The sequence below is a fragment of the Vigna unguiculata genome, chromosome 10 (assembly GCF_004118075.2).
Source record: "Vigna unguiculata cultivar IT97K-499-35 chromosome 10, ASM411807v1, whole genome shotgun sequence".
Classification (NCBI taxonomy): domain Eukaryota; kingdom Viridiplantae; phylum Streptophyta; class Magnoliopsida; order Fabales; family Fabaceae; genus Vigna; species Vigna unguiculata.
In genome coordinates this window covers 2708284-2722201 of record NC_040288.1, presented here as the reverse complement: position 1 = coordinate 2722201, position 13918 = coordinate 2708284, and the positions used below count along the sequence as shown (strand labels likewise).

General features: G+C 36.4%; 1 pseudogene; it reads right to left on the bottom strand.

Moving 5' to 3' along the window:
* Positions 1–7916: 7916 nt before the first annotated feature.
* Positions 7917–9150, bottom strand: LOC114166943 (annotated as a pseudogene).
* Between the last annotated feature and the right edge of the window lie 4768 nt (positions 9151–13918).

Sequence of the window (13918 nt, the reverse complement as noted above, 5' to 3'; positions counted from 1 at the left end):
CATTGCTTCAAACTAGGAGATCATTCTCCATTAATGACCTAGAAGAACTTGTTTACGTAGTTGAGAATCTTGGAACTCGGAGGTACGATATTATCAATAATATTAGCTTACATGTGGGATACATTGAAAAATTGGTTTGCTAATAATGTTTATGCCATTATGTAGGTGGTATGATGTGAAATTAAGAGCTTTTGAGGATGCATACCATTTGTCTTACATAGACCTAAAGATATGTTATTTTTTGGTTCCATCTACATAACATTTTTGCTCAATTGACATTTGGTGTGCACAGGATAAATGGGAAACATTGGTGGACACAACAATAATCTCTCGTCAACAAAGGAAAGAAAAGCCAGTGCCTCAGATGCTCTTGGACAGAGTGTTGGTCGTTGATATTTTTTGGTCTTAACACCCAGCCAAGCTACATGGAAGGCATAAAGCTTGAAGCATCTCGATGTTTATTCCTTCAACCCAAAAACAAGAAGGTCCTTTGAGTCACAAAAGTGGACAACATCGAACAAGGAAACCATTCTTCGTGGCTAAGTTAGAAGCTTCTGTACACATAGTTGATTTACTTAGAACTGAGAGGTATAATGCTATGAATAAATGGGAAACATTGGTGCACACAACAATAATCCCTCCTCAACAAAGGAAAGGAAAGCCAATGCTTCAGATGCTCTTGGACAAAGTGTTGGTCGTTGATGTATTTTGGTCTTACCACTCAGCCAAGCTGCATGGAAGGCATAAATCTTGAAGCATCTCAATGCTCATTCCTTGAACCTAAAAATATGAAGGTCCTTCAATTTACAAAAGTGGGCAACATCGAACCAAGAGACCGATTTTCATGGCTGAGGTAGAAGCTCTTGTACACATAATTAAGTTACTTGAAACTGGGAGGTATATCAATAAATGGGAAACATTGATGCACACAACAACAATCCCTCTCGTCAACAAAGGAAAGGAAAGTCAGTGCCGCAGATGCTCTTGGACAGAGTGTTGGTCGTTGATATTTTTTTGTCTTAACACCCAGCCAAGTTCCATGGAAGGCATAAAGCTTGAAGCATCTCGATACATATTCCTTCAACCCAAAAACAAAAGGGTCCTTCAAGTCACAAAAGTGGACAACTTCGAATCAGGAGACCATTCTTCGTGGCTAAGTTAGAAGCTTCTGTACACACAGTTGATTTACTTAGAACTGAGAGGTATAATGTTATGAATAAATGGAAAACATTAGTGCACACAACAATAATCCCTCCTCAACAAAGGAAAGGAAAGTCAGTGCTTCAGATGCTCTTGGACAGAGGGTTGATCGTTGATGTTTTTTGGTCTCAACACCCAGCCAAGCTCCATGGAAGGCAAAAAGCTTAAAGCATATCGATGCTTATTCCTTGAACCAAAAAGTAGGAGGATCCTTTGAGTCACAAAAAGGGGCAACATCGAACCAGGAGACCGATTTTCGTGGTTGAGGTAGAAACTCTTGTACACATAATTGAGTTATTTGAAACTGGGAGATATATTGCTATCAATAAATGGGAAACATTAGTGCACACAACAACAATCCCTCGTCAACAAAGGAAAGTAAGCTAGTGCCTAAGATGCTATTAGATAGAGTGTTGGTCATTAATATTTTTTGGTTTTAACACCCAGCCAAGCTCCATGGAAGGCATAAACCTTGAAGCATGTCAATGTTTATTCCTTTAACCCAAAAACAAGAGGGTCCTTCGAGTCACAAAAGTGGACAACAATGAACCAAGAGACCAATCTTCGTGGCTAAGGTAGAAGCTTTTGTACAGACAGTTGATTTACTTGAAACTAAGAGGTATAATGCTATCAATAAATGGGAAACATTGATACACACAACAATTTCAACAAAGGAAAAGAAAGCGAGTGCTTTAGGTTTTCTGGAACAAAGTGTTGGTCGTTGATGTTTTTTGGTCTTAACACTCAGCAAAACTGCATGGAAGGGATAAAGCTTGAAGCATATCGATGCTTAATCCTTGAACCCAAAAATAGGAGGGTCCTTCAAGTCACAAAAGTGGGCAACATCGAACCAGGAGACCGATTTTTGTGACTGAGGTAGAAGCTCTTGTACACATAATTGAATTACTTGAAATTAGGAGGTATATTGTTATAATTAAATGGGAAACATTTGTGCAGATAACAACAATCCCTCATCAACAAAGGAAAGGCAGTGTCTCAGATGTTCTTGGACAGAGTGTTGGTCATTGATGTTTTTTTGTCTTAACACCCAGGTAAACTACATGGAATGCATAAAGCTTGAAGCATCTCGATGCTTATTCCTTCAACACAAATACAAGAGGGTCCTTCGAGTCACAAAAGTGGACAATATCGAATCAGGAGACCATTTTTCATAGCTAAGGTAGAAGCTTTTGTACACACAGTTGATTTACTTGGAACTGAGAGGTATAATGCTATCAATAAATGGAAAACATTGGTGCACACAACAACAATCTCTCCTCAACAAAGGAAAGGAAAGGCAGTGCTTCAGATGCTCTTGGACATAGTGTTGGTCGTTGATGCTTTTTTGTCTCAGCACCCAACCAAGCTGCGTGGAAGACATAAATCCAGAAGCATCTCGATGCTTATTCGTTGAACCCAAAATTAAGAGGGCACTTCGAGTCAAAAAAGTGGACAACATCGAACCAGGAGATCGATTTTCGTTGCTCAGATAGAAGCTCTTGTACACATAATTAAGTTATTTGGAACTTGGAGGTATAATGCTATCAATAAATGGGAAATATTAGTGCACACAACAACAGTCCTTCAGCAACAAAGGAAATGAAAGTCAGTGCCTTAGATGTTCTTGGACAGAGTGTTTGTCGTTCATGTTTCGTCAATAATTTCATTTTTTTTGAAGTGAAAGTGACAAACAAAATACAATGAAGTATAGAAATATTACTCTCAAGTAATAGCATAACAAATACAAGCTTCTCATGTTTATGAAACATGGTAGGAAATAAATATAGACAAATGAAATTCTCAAAGGCCAAAAACATACAATTTGTTATGAATTAAAATAGACAAAGTGAGAGAGTAATTCACATAATACAAATGCTTCCTTCATATGAGGAAAAACCAATATTAATGATTATCCATTCAATATTAGAACCAGTACACAGGATTCAATAATGGTTGTCTACATGCTCAACAACCCAAACACCTCTATGAATGTCTAATATCAATGTGTGTGTTGAAAAACCTAATTTTCTCATAACACATCTTAACAACAAAAAAGAGAGAATATATGAAAGAAATACAGTAGGCACATTAGCAGAGCATAACAGTTAGGACATTTCTTAGGCTTCAACAAAGTTAGGTGAGGTTTCACTTACTCCAGGTGGAATGTAAGTGTATTTAGATCATTAAATAATTATAGAGAAGAAAGTTATTTTCATCAATTAACTAGACAATCCAGGTAGGATAGCATTCAGTACCCTTCAAATTTAAATAGCCCTAAACTGAAATACAATATTCTTGCCTGAAAATTTTGTGCAACAAGAGGATCATTTGGATTTTTGTCTAGATTCACCTGCCTTGCCTTGCTTGCTCATCGGGTATTTAACAAAAGGTATAAATAACACAATCAAAACACTCGATTTTGTTTTAAGTTTTGGTAATAGAAGACAACCACTAAAGCAATATGAAGTTATATTCAGATTTTCAAAGTAAGATTATTGTTGGATATACAAGCATTTCAACTTCATCATATATAAGTTTAGCTAGCATTAGTTATTTTCACCAATTAACTAGACAATCTAGGTAGGATGACATTCACTGCCCTTCAAATACAATTATAGTATGAATACATAAACTATGCACTTTAATAAAATATAAATATTGAGAATAACATGATTGGACTGATTGAATCCATTTTATGATTGCAATGCTACAACAATTTTGCTTAATTGCAATTTGATGTGCACATGATACACCATCAATGGCAACTCTAAGCAATCTGATTCGGATCGCAACTCTACGTAGTCTGAGTTTGTACGACGACACCATGAAACCATATGTAGCAACAATCGTTCACGCAATTGAGAACTCTATATTGAAAGGTACGATACTAATAATAATATCAGTTTTCTCATAAATAAATACATTGCAAAACTGGCTTGCTCATTTTGTTTATTAAAACAATTAGGGGCTTGCTCATAACAACCATTGTCAAAACAAAAAACATTTAGGTAAGACTAGACTATTAGTGTGTGTGTGTGTGTGTGTGATAACTAGTTAAAATATGTATGGTGACATTGAAAATCCTATAGTAACTAGTGAGAGGTGATATGTGTACATAACAATACATAAGTTACATAAGGGAAATGTGGTTTTTATACACATTAGAAATATTTTAACACTCGTATATATTTCAAGAATGCATATTTTGATAAGGGTCCACATCATCACCATCATCACTGCTTCAAACTAGGAGATCATTCTCCATTAATGAGCTAGAAGAACTTGTTTACATAGTTGAGAATCTTGGAACTCGAAGGTACGATATTATCAATAATATTAGCTTACATGTGGGATACATTGAAAAATTGGTTTGCTGATAATGTTTATGCCATTATGTAGGTGGTATGATGTGAAATTAAGAACTTTTGAGGATGCATACCATTTGTCTTACGTAGACCTAAAGATATGTTATTTTTTGGTTCCATCTACATAACATTTTTGCTCAATTGACATTTGGTGTGCACAGGATAAATGGGAAACATTGGTGCACACAACAACAATCCCTCGTTAACAAAGGAAAGGAAAGCTGGTGCCTCAGATGCTCTTGGACAGAGTGTTGGTCGTTGATGTTTTTTGTTTTAACACCCATCCAAGATGCATGGAAGGCATAAGCTTGAAGCATCTCGACATATATTCCTTCAACCCAAAAATAAGAGGGTTCTTCAAGTCACAAAAGTAGACAACATCAAACCAAGAGACCATTCTTCGTGGTTAAGGTAAAAGCTCTTGTACACATAGTTGATTTACTTAGAACTGAGAGGTATAATGCTATCAATAAATGGAAAACATTGGTGCACACAAGAATAATCCATCCTTAACAAAGGAAAGGAAAGTCAGTGTTTCAGATGCACTTGGACAGAATGTTGGTCGTTGATGTCTATTGGTCTCAGCACAAAGTCAAGCTGCATGGAAGGTTTAAAGCTTGAAACACATCGATGCATATTCCTTGAACCCATAAATATGAGGGTCCTTCGACCCGCAAAAAGGGGCAACATCGAACCAAGAGACTGATTTTTGTAACTGAGGTAGAAGCTCTTGTACACATAATTGAGTGACTTGAAACTGGGAGGTATATTGTTATCAATAAATGAGAAACATTGGTGCACACAACAACAATCCCTCATCAACAAAGGAAAGTAAGCTAGTACCTTAGATGCTCTTGGACAGAGTGTTGGTCACTGATATTTAATGGTCTTAACACTCAGTCAAGCTACATGAAAGGCATAAAGCTTGAAGCATCTCGATGCTTACTCCTTCAACCCAAAAACAAGTGGATCCCTTGAGTCACAAAAGTGGAAAACATCGAACTAGGAGACCATTCTTCGTGACTAAGGTAGAAGTTCTTGTACACACAGTTGATTTACTTGGAATTAAGATATATAATGCTACCAATAAATGGGAAATATTGGTACACTCAACAATTTTAACAAAGAAAAGGAAAGCGAGTGTTTTAGGTGCTCTGGGACAGAGTGTTGGTCGTTGATGTGTTTTGGTCTCAACACCCAGTCAAGCTGCATGGAAGGCATAAAGCTTGAAGCATATCGATGCTTATTCTTTGAACCCAAAAATAGGAGGGTCTTTCGAGTCACAAAAGTGGGCAACATCGAACTAAGAGACCATTTTTTGTGACTGAGGTTGAAACTCTTGTACACATAATTGAGTTACTTGAAAATGGGAGGTATATTGTTATAAATAAATGGGAAACATTGGTGCAGATAACAACAATCCCTCGTCAACAAAGGAAAGGAAAGGTAGTGTCTAAGATGCTCTTGGACAGAGTGTTGGTCATTGATTTTTTTTATCTTAACACCCAGGTAAGCTACATTGAATGCATAAAACTTGAAACATCTCGATGATTATTCCTTCAACATAAACACAAGAGGGTCCTTCGAGTCACAAAAGTGGACAACATCGAATCAGAAGACCATTCTACGTGCCTAAGGTAGAAGCTCTTGGATATACAGTTGATTTACTTGGAAGTAAGAGGTATAATGCTATCATTAAAATGGAAACAATGGTGCACACAACAATAATCCTTCCTCATCAAAGGAAAGGAAAGCGAGTGCTTCAGATGCTCTGGAACAGAGTGTTGGTCGTTAATGATTTTTTGTCTCAGCACCCAATCAAGCTGCATGGAAGGCATCAAGCTTGAAGCATGTCGATACTTATTCCTTGAACCCAAAATTAAGAGGATCATTCGAGTCACAAAAGTGTACAACATCAAACCAGGAGATCAATTTTCGTGGCTAAGGTAGAAGCTTTTGTACACATAATTGAGTAACTTGAAAGTGGAAGGTATTTTGCTATTAATAAATGGGAAACATTGGTGAACATAACAACAATCCCTCGTCAACAAAGGAATGGAAAACCAATGCCTCATATGCTCTTAGATAGAGTGTTGGTCATTGATCTTTTTTAGTCTTAACACCCATCCAAGCTACATGAAGGGCATAAAGCTTGAAGCATCTTGATGCTTATTCCTTTAACCCAAGAATAAGAGGGTCTTTCGAGTCAAAAAGTGGACAACATTGAACCAAAAGATCATTCTTCGTGGCTAAGGTAGAATCTCTTATACACACAGTTGATTTACTTTGAACTAAGAGGTATATTATCAATAAATGGGAAACATTGGTGCACACAACAAAAATCCATCATCCACAAAAGAAAGGAAAGTCAGTGCTTCAAATGCCTCGGGACAGAGTGTTGGTCGTTGATGATTTTTTGGCTCAGCACCCAACCAAGCTGCATGGAAGGCATAAAGCTTGAAGCATCTCCATGCTTATTCCTTGAACCCAAAATAAAAAAGGGTCCTTCGAGTCACAAAATTGGACAACATCGAACCAGGAGACCGATTTTCGTGGCTGAGGTAAAAGCTCTTGTACACATAATTGAGTTACTTAGAATTGGGAGGTATTATACTATAAATAAATGGGAAACATTGGTGCACAGAACAACAGTCCCTCATTAACAAAGGAAAGGTAAGTCAGTGCCTCAGATGTTCTTGGACAAAGTGTTGGTCGTTGATATTTTTTGGTTTTAACACCAGGTAAGCTGCATATAAGGCATAAAGCTTGAATTTTATCGACAGATTTTTCTTTCGATCAATGAAATTTGTGTTAATGACGAATTTTTCTGTCAGTAATTAAAATTTGAAAATTCTTCGATAATTCAAATTTACCGACTAAAACATATCCGTCGATAAAATTTTGTCAGTAATTTCAATTTTTTTTTGTAGTGAAAGTGACAAACAAAATACAATGAAGTATAGAAATATTACTCTCAAGTAATAGCATAACAAATTCAAGCTTCTCATGTTTCTGAAACATGGTAGGAAATAAATAGAGAAAAATGAAATTCTCAAAGGCTAAAAACATGCAATTTGTTATGAATTAACATAGACAAAGTGAGAGAGTAGTTCACATAATACAAAGGCTTCCTTCATATGAAGAAAAACCAACATTAATGATTATCCATTCAATGTTAGAACCAGTACACATGATTCAATAATGGTTGTCTAGGTGCTCAACAACCCTAACACCTCTATGAATGTCTAATATCAATGTATGTGTTGAAAAACCTAATTTTCTCACAACATATCTTATCAACAAAAAAGAGAGAAGATATGAAAGAGATACAATAGCCACAACAACTAACTCTTAAAAAGGACAGGCAATGAGTGTAGATTGGTACATGTTGGCAAAAGTCCAACATAAGTGACGATCTCTATGATCTCCCCAACCTCCCCAACCTTTAGACCTTGCTTTATAACTAGGTTGATTCTCATATGTGTGGACATTCCAAACTAATTCAATGTTAGAAACCGTGCCAGGCTGTTGTACATTAATGTTCACCATGTCATTATCCATGCAAGCCTTATTCTCTCAATGACCATGATGCAAGCCACATTTCCCAAAACGAACAGCACTTGTGCTAAGACCCCGTAATGAGTAAATAGGACTACGAAATAAAGGATAAACAATTTCCCACATTGTGACATCCCAATTATAGTGATCAAAGAAACAAAACTCTCTAGCCTTATTGTGTATTTTCGTCCAAACATATCTACCGAAAGAGTAACCCACATTTCCCATTCTCTCAGCAATCAAAGTTACCCACACTTTACCTCTAGAGTTCACATTAGAAGGTCCTATATTAGCGGAGCATAACAGTCAGGACATTTCTAAGGCTTTAACAAAGTTAGGTGAGGTTTCACTTACTCCAGGTGGAATGCACGTATAATTAGATTATTAAATAATTATAGAGAAGAACGTCATTTTCATCAATTATCTAGAAAATCCAGGTAGGATAGCATTCAGTGCCCTTCAAATTTAAATAGCCCTAAATTGAAATACAATATTCTTGCCTGAAAATTTTGTGCAGCAAGAGGATCATTTGGATTTTTATCTAGATTCACTTGTCTTGCCTTGCCTGTTCATCGAGTATTTAACAAAAGGTATAAATAACACAATCAAAACACTAGATTTTGTTTTCAATTTTGGTAATAGAAGACAACCACTAAAGCAATATGAAGTTACATTCAGATTTCCAAAGTAAGATTCTTGTTGGATGTTCAAGCATTTCAAGTTCATCATATATAAGTTTAGCTAGCATTAGTTAGTTTCATCAATTAACTAGACAATCAAGGTAGGATGACACTTAGTGCCCTTCAAATACAATTATAGTCTGAATACATAAACTATGCACTTTAATAAAATATAAATATTGACAATAACATGATTGGAATGATTGAATCCATTTTATGATTGCAATGCTACTATAATTTTGCTTAATTGCAATTTGATGTATACATGATACACCATCAACGGCAACTCTAAGCAATCTGAGTCGGATCGCAACTCTAAGTAGTCTGAGTTTGTACGACGATACCATGAGACCATATGTAGCAGTAATCGTTTACGCAATTGAGAACTCTATACTGAAAGGTACGATACTATTAATAATATCAGTTTTCTCGTAAGTAAATACATTGCAAAACTGACTTGCTCATTTTGTTTATTACAACAATTAGGGCTTGCTCATAACAACCATTGTCAAAACAAAAAAATAATTAGGTAAGACTATACTATTAGCGTGTGTGTGTGTGTGATAACTAGTTAAAACATGTATGGTGACATTAAAAATCCTATGGTAACTAGTGAGAGGTGATATGTATACATAACAATACATAAGTTACATAAGGGAAATGTGGTTTTTATACACATTAGAAATATTTTAACACTTGTATATATTTCAAGAATGCACATTTTTATAAGGGTCGACATCATAATTATCACTACTTCAAACTAGGAGATCATTCTCCATTAATGAGCTAGAAGAACTTGTTTACGTAGTTGAGCAACTTGGAACTCGGAGGTACGATATTATCAATTGTTTACATGTGGGATACATTGAAAAATTGGTTTGTTGATAATGTTTATGCCATTTGTAGGTAATATGATGTGAAATTAAAAACTTTTGAGGATACATACCATTTGTCTTTCGTAGACCTAAAGATATGTTATTTTTTTGTTCCATCTACATAACATTTTTGCTCAATTGACATTTGGTGTGCACAGGATAAATGGGAAACATTGGTGGACACAACAACAATACCTCGTTAACAAAAGAAAGGAAAGCCAGTGCCTCAGATGCTCTTGGATAGAGTCTTGGTCGTTGATGTTTTTTGGTCTTAACACCCAGCCAAGCTACATGGAAGGCATAAAGTTTGAAACATCTTGATGTTTATTCCTTCAACCCAAAAATAAGAGGGTCCTCCGAGTCACAAAAGTGGACAACATCGAACCAGGAGACCAATTTTCGTGGTTGAGGTAGAAGCTCTTGTACACATCATTGAGTTACTTGGAACTTGGAGGTATAATGCTATCAATAAATGATAAAATATTAGTGCACACAGCCACAATCCCTCGTCAACAAAGGAAAGGAAAGTTAGTATTCCAGATGCTCATGGACAAAGTCTTGGTCATTGATGTTTTTTAGTCTCAGTACCCAGCTAAGCTACATGAAAGGCATCAAGCTTGAAGAATCTCGATTTTATTCCTTCAACCCCAAATGGTCCATTGAGTCACAAAAGTGAACAACATCGAATTAGGAGACCATTCTTCGTGGCTAAGGTAGAAGTTGTTGTACACACACTTGATTTTCTTGAAACTGAAAGGTATAATGCTATCAAAAAATAGGAAATATTGGTGCACACAACAACAATCCCTCCTCAACATGGGAAAGAAAAGCCAGTGCTTCATATGCTCTTGGACAGAGTGTAGGTCGTTGATGTTTTTTGGTGTCGCACCTAGCCAATCTACATGGAAGACATAAAGCTTGAAGCATCTCAATACTTATTCCTTGAAGCCAATAATAGTAGGGTTTTTCGAGTCACAAAAATGGGCAATATCAAACTAGAAGATCGATTTTTGTGACTGAAGTAAATGTTCTTGCATTACAAAATAAATTAAAATTATCGACAAATATATTTTTGTTGATAAATTTAAATTTCCGACGGATTCTCAAATTTTACTTACCGACGGAAAAATATGTTAGTAACACAGATTTCATTTATCAATGGGAAAATTCGTCGGTAAAATTCGTCTATAATTTATTTTTTTTACCAATAAATTTACCGATGAATTTTTCCGTCGCTAAAAAAAACGGGAAATTTCCTGCCCAAATTTGAATTATGGACGATTTTTCCATCGGAAAATCCATCGATAATTCAAATATTTTTTTACCGCCCAATTTTGAATTACTGACATATTTTTCTGTCGGTACTTTCATAAGTCAAAATCTATCGGTAAAATCTGTCGATAATTTAATTTTTTTATCGATGAATTTATCGACGGATTTTTCCATCGGTAAAAGGAGCCGAAATTTTCCCGTCCAAACCTCACCTTATAAGAAGACGAGAAGAAGAAGAAATGAAGAAAAAGAAGAGAATGAGAAGAAGAAGAAGAAGAAAAAGGTGGAGAAGAGGAAGAAGGAGAAGAAGATAACGGCGGTGGTGGTGGCAGCCACTGCGATGACGACAACCACGAAGAAAAAAATGGAAAAGGGAATTGAAAGAGAGAGGAAGAAGAAAATGAATAGTGCAACAATTTTACCGACGAATTTTTTGTAATTACCAACGAATTTTTCAATCGATAATTACTGATGGATTTTACGACGAATTTTTTAGTCGGTAATTACCGATAAATTTTTTCGTCGGTAATTATCGACAGAACATGATTTCCGTTGATAAAATTTTATCGACAAGCATTTCACTAACGAATTTTTTACCGTCGATAATCCGTCAGTAATGTTGATTTAGCGACGAATTTTGACCGTCGGTAATATCAGTTTTTCTTGTAGTGTTTTTCACATAATTGAGTTACTTAAAACTTGGAGGTATAATATTATCAATAAATGGAAAACATTGGTCCACACAACAACAATCCCTCCTCAACAAAGGAAAAGAAAGTCAATGCTTCAGATGTCTCGGGATAGAGTGTTGGTCGTTGATGATTTTTTGTCTCAAAACCCAGCCAAGCTGCATGAAAGGCATAAAGCTTGAATCATCTCGATGCTTATTCCTTCAACCCAAAAACGAGAGGGTCCTTCGAGTCACAAAAGTTGTCAACATTGAACTTGGAGACCATTCTTCATGGCTAAGGTAGAAGCTCTTGTACACACAGTTGATTTACTTGAAACTGAGAGGTATAATGCTATTAATAAATGAGAAATATTGGTGCACACAACAACAATTCCTCCTCAACAAAGGAAAGGAAAGTCGGTGCTTTAAATGTTCTTGGACAGAGTGTTGGTCGTTGATGTTTTTTTGTCTCAGCACCCAGGTGGAAGGCATAAAGCTTGAAGCATTTCGATGCTTATTCCTGCAACCCAAAAATAAGAGGGTCCTTTGAGTCACAAAAGTGGGTAGCATCGAATCAGGAGACCATTTTTTGTGGTTGAGGTAGAAGGTCTTGTACACGTAATTGAGTTACTTGGAATTGGGAGATATAATGTTATCAATAAATGGGAAACATTGGTACACAAAACAACAATCTCTCCTCAACAAAGGAAAGGAAAGCTAGTGTTTTAAATACTCTTGGACAGAACGTTGGTCGTTGATGGATTTTGGTCTCAGCACCCACTCTAGCTGTATGGAAGGCATAAAGCTTGAAGCATCTCGATGCTTATTCCTTCAACCTAAAAACAAGAAGGTCCTTCGAGTCACAAAAATGGGTAGCATCGAACTAGGAGACCATTCTTCGTGGATAAAGTAGAAACTCTTGTACACACAGTTAAGTTACTTGGAACTGGGAGGTATAATGTTATCAATAAATTGGAAATATTGGTGCACACAACAACAATGCCTCCTCAACAAAGGAAAAGAAAGCTAGTGCCTCAGATGCTCTTGGATAGAGTGTTGGTCGTTAATGTTTTTTTGTCTCAGAACTTAACCAAACAGCATGGAAGGCATAAAGCTTGAAGCATCTTGATGCTTGTTCCTTCAACCCAAAAATGAAAGGGTCATTCAAGTCACAAAAATTGGCAACATCGATCCAGGAGACCATTTTTTGTGGTTGAGGTAGAAGCTCTTGTACACGTAATTTAGTTACTTGGAATTAGGAGGTATAATGCTATCAATAAATGGGAAACATTGGTGCACACAACAACAATCCCTCCTCAACAAAGAAAAGGAAAGCCAGTGTTTTAGATACTCTTGGAAAGAACGTTGGTCGTTGATGGTTTTTGGTCTCAACACCCACTCAAGCTGTATGAAAGGCATAAAGCTTGAAGCATCTCGATGCTTATTCCTTCAACCCAAAAATAAGAGGGTTCTTCGAGTCACAAAAGTGAGCAACATCGAATTAGGAGATCATTCTTCGTGGCTAAGGTAGAAACTCTAGTACACACAGTTGAGTTATTTGGAACTGTGAGATATAATGATATCAATAAATTGGAAACATTGGTGCACACAACAACAATGCCTCTTCAACAAAGGAAAAGAAAGCTAGTGCCTTAGATGCTCTTGGATAAAGTGTTGGTCGTTAATGTTTTTTGGTCTCAGTACCCAACCAAACTGCATGAAAGGCATAAAGCTTGAAGTATCTCAATGCTTATTCCTTCAACCTAAAAATAAGAGGGTCCTTCGAGTCATAAAAGTGGGCAACATCGAACCAAAAGACCATTGTTCGTGGCTGAGATATAAGCTCTTGTACACACAATTGAGTTACTTGGATCTAGGAGGTATAATGCTATCAATAAATGGGAAACATTGGTGCACACAACAACAATCCCTCCTCAACAAAGGAAAGGAAAGTCAATGCCTTAGATGCTCTTGGACAGAGTGTTGGTCGTTGATGTTTTTTGGTCTGAACACTCAACCAAGTTGCGTGGAAGGCATAAAGCTTGAAGCATCTCAATTCTTATTCCTTCAACCCAAAAATAAGAAGGTCTTTCCAGTCAAAAAAGTGGGCAACATCGAACCAGGAGACCATTCTTTGTGGTTGAGGTAGAAGCTCTTATACACACAGTTGAGTTACTTGGAACTAGGAGGTATAATGCTATCAATAATATCAACTTACCTGTATGTGAATATACTACAAAGCTGACTTTTTGATAACGTTGATACCATCATGCAAGTGGTGTGAGGTTAAGCTACGAG